The sequence below is a fragment of the Castanea sativa genome, chromosome 5 (assembly GCF_040712315.1).
Source record: "Castanea sativa cultivar Marrone di Chiusa Pesio chromosome 5, ASM4071231v1".
Lineage (NCBI taxonomy): Eukaryota > Viridiplantae > Streptophyta > Magnoliopsida > Fagales > Fagaceae > Castanea > Castanea sativa.
In genome coordinates this window covers 72,259,038-72,271,267 of record NC_134017.1, presented here as the reverse complement: position 1 = coordinate 72,271,267, position 12,230 = coordinate 72,259,038, and the positions used below count along the sequence as shown (strand labels likewise).

At 37.0% G+C, this 12,230-nt stretch overlaps 1 pseudogene; it reads right to left on the bottom strand.

Moving 5' to 3' along the window:
* The window catches only part of LOC142635739 ((3S,6E)-nerolidol synthase 1-like), a 58,387-nt pseudogene that overhangs the window by 12,635 nt on the left and 33,522 nt on the right, over nt 1-12,230 (bottom strand).

Here is a 12,230-nt window from a genome sequence, read left to right as displayed (position 1 = left end):
ATGGTGTTGATAGCCTCGCCCCAAACTTCCACACAGAATGCCCGAGTGACATCCTAAAGCTAAGCGGCCAAGCTTTGAGCGGTCTTTGTCATGCCAACACCATAGGCAGCCTGCTCAGCCTTGGCCATTTCAGCATCTTTCTCTTTAAGCTGCTTCTACTGCTGCTTGGTCTTTTCTATTGCCAAGGCCAATTGTGTTTTAACTTTCTTCAGAGAAAGCCGCACCTCCTCGGCTTGTTTCTGGAACCCTGCCAAGGTCGATTAAGCATTCTTGCACCCTTTTTCCACTTCAGATAGGTGAAAAAGGGTCTCTTTGAGCCTTTTATTGGAGTCGGCTAGGGCCTTCTCAGATTGCTCCAATTTACTTTCTACTTCTCAGGTTTTGGACAGAGCGTGGTCCACCCATTCTTCAGCAACAAAGGATGCTTGTACAGCCTAAGAAAACAAGCATGTGAGTATATGGCTAAAAATTTTAGAGCATAAAGATAAAGAATTAAGTGCATACCTTGGAAAGGTTCTTCTTGAGTGACAGAAACACCTCACGCTTCCGTAATGATTAGAGTTCATGCATGTTTTTGGGAAGCAGGAGGGCCTTCTACAAGCACTCAGACAATTTGCCTGATCTGCCATTCTGGGGGTCCTTAAGGGAGGCCTCATCCATAATGGGATCCCTTGAGCTTAATGCAAAAGCTGGGTTCTATGTAAAGGCCTTAGAGTGCTGCTCTCCCTCGGCACCTTTGGTGGACCCAGAAGACGTACTCTTTTTCTGTTGAGCCCTTGTGACTCTGGATTCCTTAGCAGGTGATTATTGCATTGGGCGGGTTATTTCCCCCTCATCGGCACCCTCAGATGCTTTGCCCCTCTTTCTTTTCTTCTTCGGAGCATCACTAGAAGAAGCATGTGTGGGAGCAGGGGTTGGTGGCCGAGGTACCATAGGAACTGTGGGAGTATTACCCCCACTGTAGGCGGTGAGTAATGCCAACAAGTCTAGAGTCTTCTCTTTGAGAACCATAGATTCTGGAATATTAGATGCTTCTTGACTAGTACTGAAGAGAGCAGTGGCCAGACGATAGTGAGTTGGGGAGTGGGAGCTCTTCGGGATCTTCCTAATAAAAGACTTTGAAATCTTTATCTAAATCCTTTTTGGTAGGTTCAGGTATGCATCCCTTTTGCTTGTCGTTGGAAGGGATGGGTTGCTCTTGGGAAATGAGTAACTTGGCTGCAAGTGGGGCTGTCAATTGTGTGTCTTGGGTTCCAGATGGAGGAGGTTGCATCAAAAATCCAAGAATAGCCACGTCAATCAACGCTAGCCTCGAATCCTTCACCTTGATCATGTACTTGGGATTTTGAAAGTGATTAGAGATGGGCTTGAATCCGAGGATCACGTGTACCAGACAGAGTTGTTTGTCTCGATGGAGAAAGATCTCTAACTTAAGGATTTAGTTGAGATCTACAAAGTTTACTAAACTCTTAGTCGGGGCAGTATGAAATTCATCTACTAGTATATAGAAAATGTAAATTACAAAGTGGTTTGTTTCTCTTTGAAAAAAAAAAAAAAAACTTGGAGAAAGTGGGTGCCCTAAGTTAGTCTAAAATCTGTGGGAACCCTACCTGGTTCCCACATCTTGGGTAGGAAAGTGCAACCCATCATGCCATTCACCTGAGATGATGAGGATATCTTCGTCCATGCCCTTATTCGACTTAGGTATACAAGAGATTAACCTAATAGAGGGGAACTTACTCTTGAAGTAGTAACCATTATCTTTTCCATTTTGGAAATTGTATACCCAGTTTACATTGTTCCATGTGAGGTTAGTCCCTACCTTTCGATTTATCATATCTACACTACCGAGGACCCTAAAGAGGTTGGGAGAGCATTGGGTTGGGGATAACCTATAATTAATAAGAAAGTCCCCAGTAACCCTAACCATTGGAATTTCCACCCTGTCTTCTATGAAGGCAATCATCGTAATAACTACTGAACCAGGTGGTTTGTTTATGAATAACCATTCGCCTAGTTCACAATGTTGAACTTCAACATTGTCGGGAATCCTATACTTAGCTCTATAGGTGGCCATGCCTTTGGGGGTGTTAACTAATCTAGCAAATCTACCCATGGATCCTTATAAGGTTAAATTGTAAAAAACAAAAATAATAGCAACAAATAAATCCCTTTGTGGTATGGAGTGTGAAACCAAACGCACCTACGAGCACGGGAAAGGCTTTTCCTTAGATTGTTGCTTCAACGAAAAAATTGGAGAACAAATAAATGGGACATAATCACTCCCCACACCTTCTTATATAGGAGTAAAAATTAAGTGATAAATTTCTCACTCAATAAATTACGAAAAATGAGGATCGTAAGATCATCATCACACTGTAGAACATGGGGAGACAAACAGCCGTCTGTCGCAATAACTGTAGGAACGTGGATACCAAAGTGTTAGGGATGTGCAGATAATAGTTGAAACGACGTCTTCAGATGGGAACGCACCTGGCACGTACTACCTAGCCCAGTGTCGTTAAAACCTTACTCTTAGATCAAACATTAATAATAAAGAGTAGGTTTTATAGGGCTAATGTGGGGCTTCCGAGGACCGAGAAGAATAAGGAGCGGGATGTCTTGCACCAACTCATTTGAAAAGTGCACCTGACCTGAGGACTTGGTCTACTCGAGAAGAGGACGAGAAAGGGACTTAGCATCTTATGAACACCTGAATGGGAGAGATAGAATTTGTGGAGTGGATCGGTACGGTGGGAGGAAGTTTCCTAAAATTGTCTACCTTCCACCCCTGCATTGAATGCTTTGTAACAACCTTATTAGTTGCATTAATGAAGAAATGACTCTTGAACAGTGTCTTCACATCTAGCAACCCTTTCTACCGCCTTCAATAGAACCTTGATGGGACAAGTATCTAGGGGAGAGCTTTGGGGCATATAAGTGGAGGGCCATAATGCTAAGAAGGATGATATATAAAAGGAAAGAAGCTATACAGTTAAGGGGAAGCTAAGAGAAAGAGAGTAAGAAATAGAAAAGTGAACAGTATATAACTTGACCTATATAAGAATTCTTCCTCGGAAGTTACCGAGGAGAATTTTTCTTACCATCAACTACCTGATTTGTTCCTCCATATCTGTAAACTACTTCACTAGCCTTAGGCTTAGCTTGCGACTAAACTGTAATTGTCTTCCTTCCTCTACACAAAACAATTCTATTGTTTGTGCTTGGGTTGAAATACAAGGCACTACTATTCTAAGTGGGCTTGGGCTGCTAAACCTAGTTCTTACAACTAACGTATGCCCTTAGGGCATACATTAGTAAACCATTTTTAGAAGCTTTTTATGAAAAAATGAAAAAAGAAAAAATGACAAACTTTTTAGACAGTTTTTTTTCAATTTTTCATAAAAAGTCTCTTAAAATGAATAATTCATGCATGCCTTAAGGACACATATTAATAGAGCCCAAAAAAATAATAAAAAGGAATAATCAAATACCACAAACCATTATTGTGTACGTTTTTCCCCCCTGTTTCTGAGCAGGACAACTAGTGGCATTGGATTGGATTGGTCACTCTAGCAATTCACCCCTCCATACACAAATATTTTAACTTTTTATTTTATTTTATTCAAAGGCTAGGAGTTAAAGTTTTATTTATTTATTTATTTATTTATTTTCAATTCTTGATAGCTATTGAATAAAGTGCAATGCCTTAGGTGGGATTACCTCCCTATTAACAGTGGAATCTTACCTGGGCACTTCCAAGAACATTCCAAAGCCGAAGAATAGTGGCTGTGGATGATATAATGCTTGGATTGTTGTCCAGAATATCAACAGTCTCTTTGCTAATTCCCTCACCCAAGAGAAAGAACATGTGAACTAGCACCACATGCAATCCTGTACTTACATGCCCATTCTTCATGTACTCTGCTTTTGGCAAGTTCCCAGAAGCAAACCATTGTGCTTCTAATAGGAAGGCATTACACAATCTTGCCCACTGTGACAATCAAGATTTTAGTGGTATAACATGAGTAATCACCTCAAAACTTGACTATTGACCAAAATAGAAGCCAAAAACTATTATGATAGTTTTTAAGTTTTAATCCATGAAGAATATTGGTTCCAAAAATTTAAAGTCATATTTTTAACCTTAAACAAAGTTAAAGTGATAACTTTTAATTTCTAATATATATTTGACAGACTAATGACATGTTAATTTTAATCTCGTTACGTCATTAAGGACTAAATGTGATCACTTTAAGTTTTAGGGATTAAAATCATTTACGAGTTAAAGTTATAGAACGGTCATATATTTTGTGCTAAAAATTAAATAGAAATTGATGGTTATTTTGTCAATATATATATTTCTTAACAATCTAAATTTTTGAAAAAAGTGATCATTTATCATAGTATCAAAACAATTGGTTTGAGTTTAAACCTTGTCTCTGTTAGCTCCAACTTTCATTTAAATAGTTAACAGTTTAAGCTTTTTGGAGTTGTGTTAATTTATCATAATTAATAGAAAATAATTGATAGAAAAAAAAAAATTATGCCCTAGTCTCATTAAACTCACCTTAAATTTGAAGAAGTTCTTGTTGGTGTATTGACTGAACTATTTTCAAGTCCATTTTTGCTAATTCTTGTAAATGTTTTATCCAATCCTTTGTCCCTTCTAAATTCTCTTGGAAGCCCTTTGCCAAGAACCTTGGCAAGCTCTTATGATAGGGATATTCCATTCTGTTTAAGATAAGTCTAGCTCGTTGGTGATCAAGATTTTTAACTTTTGCTTCAAGGAGATGGCGACCAAAGGCTTTAGCTTCGTCGAGTATGTCTTCCTCCTCTACATTTACCTCCGAAGCTTCATATAACTCCATCAATCCCCTTATGTCCTCGCCTAACTCCAATTTAAACTTTCCCTCCGTGTTCTTGAATTTGTTAAGCACGTCTGTATCATAGAAATTAGCTACAAGTTAATTATTGACTTTCTAGGCATATTTTCTTCTCAATTGATAAGTTACATGTATTTAGTGAGTCTTGAATCCATGACCTTGTGTACTATATGTTGTAGTACTATGGGAGTGTTAGGACATATGTGATTCATGTTAGGAACATATGTCAACATTTTATATATTAGCTAAACCTTTGACAAAACGCATTTTACTTGTATTTGGGTAGATCTAGGATGTGTTTAATGCTTCAAGAAATAAGGTTTCAAGTTCAAGTGTTAAAACCATGCAAATCTGTCCAAGAATCAAGTGAAGAAGTGCTGTTCATTAAAACTTGACAGCTAGTATCTATCGAGGTTTAAAAGAGCTGTTTTAGCCCGAGGCTCGACAGCTGCTCGATAGATAGGGTATCTGTCAAGATTTATGAAGTTTAATTTTTTAGAGCTGATTTTCATCCAATCCGTCAATGTATGTTTGAACTTTCTTTTCTCATAACCCTAAACATATATAAGAATTATTTTAAGGGCCGTCACAGGTTACACAGTTGCACAAGAGCACAATTCCACAAGTGTGAAGAAAAGTGTGAGTAGAATCCTAGTATTACCCTAGTTCATCTTGAAGAAGCTGCTGTGTTTGTACACCGTAGGGTTTTGTGACCAAGCAACTTCATGATCTTCATCGTGTGATGAATAAAAGAATTTTGAAGCCAACATCCTTCTCAAGTTGGTGATCAAGTCATGTACTGGGATTCGCGCATCTATTGGTTAGTCATCTACTGGAAGCCACACAATACAAGAAGAGATTGTCACTACAGAACAAGTTCGGGTAAGGTTTCAACTGTAGATTGGTATAAGGTACTGGGATTCCTTTACTTGTAACCGCTTGTTTTGATAATAGTGAATTCTTGGGAGTGGTGACCTTAAAATCACCCGGTGGGGTTTTTGTCTCGGAGGTTTTCCTCATTCGTAAACAAATCACCCGTGTCATTTAATTTTTGTTGCATTTAGTTATTTTGTGATTTTTTTTGTGCTACCATGCTCATTGCATGTAATTGAACCTAATTAATTAACTTGGCTAATTAATTGGTTAATTCATCATAAGGGGTCAATACATTTTTGGCCTATCAAGTGATATCAGAGCGGACACATTTTGATTAGGTTTTAGTCTTTGTTGTGTGATCCATTGACCCTTGTTGTCACGGGAAACTCTTGATTGTTTTGATTTGCATGATTCTGTGTTGAATGATGATGATGATATACAAGATGCCTATTGCAAGCTTTATTATTTTTGTATGAAATCTCTTGAATGTTCTACAAAATTAAAAGCTAAATTGAAAAAGGTCAAACTTGAAAAAGATGATTTGATTGCAAACTTGGATGAAGCCAATAATTTGAATGAGAATTTTAAAAATCAAATTTCATCTCAAGTGGACAAAATTAAGAGTTTGGAAGAGCAACTAGTTGAATTTAAAACTGAAGTTAAAAAATTAACTAGTGACAAACTTGTTGTTAAGCCTAACTCAAAGGAAAACTATTTTTATTTTCCTCCATTTAAAAGAAATAATGAAGAGTTAAAGGCTAATATTGCTAGGATAGACAAGGGTAAAAATTCTGATGTTAACGCAGAAGTTTCTAAACCTATGTCTAAAACTCCTCCTAGATTGAATAAAAATTCTGAATTTGTCTCCACTTGTCGTCATTGTCATATTTTTGGTCATATTAGGCCAAATTGTCCTAAGCTGAGGTTTTTGTCAACCTCTAAGTTAGACCTCCTTTTAGGAAGCCGAGTAGCTCTAAAACTGCTCATGTTTGTCACTATTGTAGTGTTTCGGGACACACTCGTCCTAATTGCTTTAAGGTGTATTCTCAAAAGCAAATTTCCAAACGGTCACAGGTTTCCTCTCAAGGACCTACACCTTTTTTTGGAGAGTTATTCAAAACCTTGAGCTTTTTAACTCAATTTCAGGGGAATTCTAATTCCTCTGTCCTTTAGTAGTCCTGCTAGGACATGTGCCTTTTCATCTTCACGGCCAAAGACTCGTGCTGTGTAGGTGATAAAGGATCCTAAGACTTAATTGTCTTTCTGTTTGTCCTCTGCTTTAATTCTTTCTATTTAAAGTAGGACTCTCTTGCTTGTTTTCTTATCTTTTTGGAATCGTGCTTTCATGCATTTGCATCTAGTTTTTATGCATTGCTTTGTTTGACATGTTTTTGTTGGTTGTTTTCAGTTTTTGGTTTTATTTTGTTTTCCTCCATAAAAAAAAAAAAAAATACAAAAACAGTGTGTGTTTGTGTACATTGGTACTTGTGTACCTTGAAATAAAGTTTTCTAAACTTTGTATCTCTTGTAGCTTAAATGAGCATCTCTATACACAACTAAGCAAGTGAGCTTTGTGGCTCGTTTTTGTGATGAGTAAGATTAAAGTATCTCTTGTATGTAACACTCATATCACTCTTTTTGACGAGAATGACTAAAAAATCATAAGAGAAAGGCATAAATAACCATCTCACCACTATTGCCCGCCAATCATGAAATGACATCGGTATGTTTTGGCATAGCAAAAGTGCAATGTCAATAAGCTTAACATAATTTGGTATTTCTTTTCTCTCTCTTGTATGCCTATGCATGATATGTTTAAAAAAAAGAAAAATATGCAAAGAAAAATTAAAGCAAAAGAAATAAAATGCTTTAAAACATGATTGCAAACGTGTATTCTAGGAGATGTGGGAGTTTAGGATGTGCCTCGAAGGTGATAGTCCCCATCGAGCAGTTATGATCATGTGTGAGTTAAAATGATTTACTCATATCTCAAATCGTCATAAAATAGAGGCACTTATGCAATCTTTCGATGTTTTCACACACAACACGCAATATTCTTTGCTACTCTTGATACATGTGCAGGTACAATGTGATTTGGCCATCACAAGGTTTACATGTGTTAATGTATGCTCACTAAACTATCTTAAATTGTTTTTGAAATATAAAATTAGTTAGACTTGTTTTGTGTGTGTGTGTGTGTGTGTTTTTGGATCTATGTGCTTACATTTTTCTTGATTGAGAGATATTTTTGAGAGATTAAAATGTTGTTTGAATCCTTGGTTGAGTTGCATGTTTGATTGTATTCATGACTGTATTTTTCTCTTCTTGAAAAATTGTTTTAAGCAATCTCGATAGCTCCTCGACATCTCTCGACAGCTAGGCTATCTATCGAGCTCTTCAGCTTCTTTTATTGCAATCTCGATAGCTCCTCGATTTATCGAGAAAGTTTTAATCTCCTCGATAGATGCTTGATAGCTCCTCGATCCATCGAGCTTTTTTTGCTGTGGACACCTCTAGACAGCTGCTTGATAGCTAGATCTTTTCAAGTCTTTAAAGCTTGACACCTCTCGATCTGTTGAGAATTAAAAGGTTCTATATATAGGATCCTCGCATTTTCAGGTTCACTTCTGTCGATCTCTATATATAGACTCTTGTTGACTCCTCACCTCCCAAAACTTCTTTCTCTCACTCCAAAGTCCATTCCTAAAGGTTTTTTGGCCTAGATTGATCTTTCTTCTTCTTCTGGTAAGATCTCGTTTCTCTCAACAATCATGCATTTCATGTTTTCTGACCTAACTTTTGGGATTTTTGAGGAATTTTGGGGTTTTTCAAAATTGATGAAGCTTTGTGAAAATTTTGGGATGGGTCTTGCTTAAATGGTTTTAAATCATCATGCATTGCATCACCTTTGCATTATAACAATGTTTCATGCATCTTAGATGTGTGCTTACCTTGTTGCAAGGATTGTGTGCTGGTAGGTTTGGATTGAGCTGAGCCCATGATGTATTTACTATTGCATATCACATGCTCATGCATTGTCATGCATGTGTACCTTACATTCTATATATTCTTATATATTGATTGTGATTGGTGCTTTTCTGCGTGTCTCTCTTTCTCACTCTCTTCTTGTTTCGGTTAGTTGCTCTATGGCACCTAAACGAAAATCTACTCCGTCTCGGAATCCTCTTCATTCCGGGGCATCCTCTTCTTCTAATCCTACTCCCTCTCGTGTTCGGTTCTGTGATGATAAAGTCCGCAAGGACTTTTCAAATAATTTTCTAGACGAGGCATTCATTCGGAATGCCAAGTCATTTTGTCGGACTTCTCCGACACTGATTTACCCACTGTCATTCATAGTAGGGGTTGGGAGTCATTGTGTGACGTCTCGGTCACTTGTCCATCCGTGCTTATACAGGAGTTCTACTCTAACATGCATGGATTTGATTATTTAGTACCTCATTTTTCTACTCGCGTTCGAGGTACGCACATCGTGGTCACACTGGATATAGTATCTGACGTGCTCTATGTCCCTAGGGTAGCACATCCTGACTACCCTGGTTGTGATCTTCTTAAGATCGTGTCTGAAGACAAGCTTATGTCATCTTTTTGTGAACGTCCCTCTCATTGGGGTGATCGTCAGTTCATTCATTGTTCGGCCTTTGCTAAAGGTCTTAGGTTCATTAACATAGTTATGACTTTTGTTTTGCATCTTGTATCTCATTATAACTCTATTACAGAGCCTCGTGCTCGATTTTTGCTTTTCCTTTTAGAGCATCTTACCATAGATTTTCCCTCTCATTTCATTCTTTCACTCATAGATGTGTATAGAGATATGACAACCCGTGATAGGCTCATCTTCCCTTCGGCTATCACGAGGATTCTACACCATTTTTTTTGTCCCCTTTCCCGTTTTCGGCCACTTCCATGTTATGAGTTCCATAAATGCCACTATCGTTAAACAGAGCGAGGCGCAACTACGTTTGAGGCGATCTAGGACGTCAATTCCTCCAGCTTCTACAGCTCCATCCACATCCGCTCCCTCTTCTTCTATGGGCGGTGTGACTCTCGAGGACATCATGGCACAGCTTGTGTGCATGGATTCTCGCCTTGACACTCTCAGTGATGAGTTGTGTCAGGTGAACATCCATGTTGGTCGTATTGTATGATGACAGGCTGTCATGGGTGGCTTCGTTGCTTCTCCTCCTCTTACTCTAGAGGCTTCTGAGGATGAGGATGATGATGGTGATGCTGATGCTTCTAATGTTGAGGATGATGGTGCTAGCTCTTCTAGTGCTGATGAGATGTCTACTTGATATACTTACCCTTTGTCACTCATGACAAAAAGGGGGAGTAGTTTTGGATATAACAGTAGTCATACTAATAGATGGAGGGTTAGTATAGGAAATTTTGTTAGGGGGAGTGTTCATATCTTAAGGGATGTAGTGAGGATTTTTATATATCTTTTTCTTTTCTCTCTATTTTAGATACATTGTTCATGTACCTTAGATCTTGTGATCATATTGTGATAGCAAACTTTGAACTTGTTGATATCTAAACATTTGAAGTTGTTATTACAGTTCTTTCACCTATTTTTTCATATGTTGTTTCTTTTCTCTCTTTATGCACATGTTTCTTATATATTGTATGCAATCTTTTATTTATGTCTCACACTAAGATGCCTTGATGAGTTTTGTTTAAAGTGTTTCAGAAATACAGGTTGTCGAAGTCTTCCTTGTCATGAACTCTCTTCTTGCAAAGTTTTTCAAGAGTTTATATTACAATAGATTTTACTGTACTTAACAAGTGAGTATGAGCTAAGTGATTTATGATTTCTCTCATATGTTCATTTGTTTGTTGTGGTTTTGTCATGGATTGCCAAAGGGGGAGATTGTTAGGACATCTGTGATATATGTTAGGAATATATGTCAACATTTTATGTATTGACTAATCCTTTGACAAAACGCACTTTACTTGTATTTGGGTAGATCTAGGATGTGTTTAATGCTACAAGAAACAAGGTTTCAAGTTCAAGTGTTAAAACCGTGCAAATCTGTCCAAGAATCAAGTGAAGAAGTGTTGTTCATTAAAACTTGACAACTAGTATCTATCGAGGTTTAAAAGAGCTGTTTTAGCCCGAGGCTCGACAGCTGCTCAATATATAGGGTATCTGTCGAGATTTATGAAGTTTAGTTTTTTAGAACTGATTTTCATCTAATCCGTAAATGTATATTTGGGCTTTCTTTTCTCACAACCCTAAACATATATAAGGATTATTTTAAGGGCCGTTACAGGTTACATAGTTGCACAAGAGCACAATTCCACAAATATGAAGAAAAGTGTAACCGGAAACCTAGTATTGCCCTAGTACATCTTGAAGAAGTTGCTGTGTTTGTACACTGTAGGGTTTTGTGACCAAGCAACTTAATGATGTTCATCGTGTGATGAACAGAAGAACTTTGCAGCTAACATCCTTCTCAAGTTGATGATCAAGTCGCGTACTGGGATCTGCGCATCTATTAGTTAGTCATGTACTAGGAGCCACGCAATACAAGGAGAGATTGTCACTACAAAACAAGTCTAGTTGTGTATTGGGGTAAGGGTTCAACTGTAGGTTGGTATAAGGTATTGGGATTCCTTTGCTTGTAACTGCTTGTTTTGATAATAGTGAATTCTCCAGAGTGGTGACCTTAAAATCACCTGGTGGGGTTTTGTCTCGAAGGTTTTCCCCATTCGTAAACAAATCACCCGTGTCATTGAATTTCCGCTGCATTTAGTTATTTGGTGATTTGTTCGTACTATCATGCTCATTGCATGTAATTGAATTTAATTAATTAACTTGGCTAATTAATTGGATAATTCATCACAAGGAGTCAATACATTTTTGGCCTATCAAGGAGGATGATGTGTCATTTGAATTAAAGCTCAACTAGTGGTGGAGCCACGTTGGGGCGAGGGGGACCATGGTCCTCTCCAAAGTTTTATGAATTCATAGGACCATCACAAGCTTGATTATTTATTGTCTCAGTTCTGTGTTTGCTAAAAAAATTTCTTCTTTTGTCTGACTATTATTTTCTAAAGGCTTTAGTACTTTACAGATTTTAAGTCCAAAAATATTTTACTGTTTTCTATAACCATGTGTATTTAAACCATACACTTCAATAGAAAAATTTATCTCATTTCTCTCCAAGTTCCAGGTATGTGACTTTCCTTCTCTAGTTCTTGTATCCTTTATTTTTATTAAAATGATAACGATACTATTTTTATGAATGAAAAATATACTATATTATTATTATATAGCATATAAACATATTATATTATTATTAATTTGACAAAAATTTATGAATGGTTATTTACTTATTTGATTATATATATATATATATATATATATATATATATATATATATATATATATATATATATATATATATATATATATATATATATATACACACTTTCAACATAGTATTT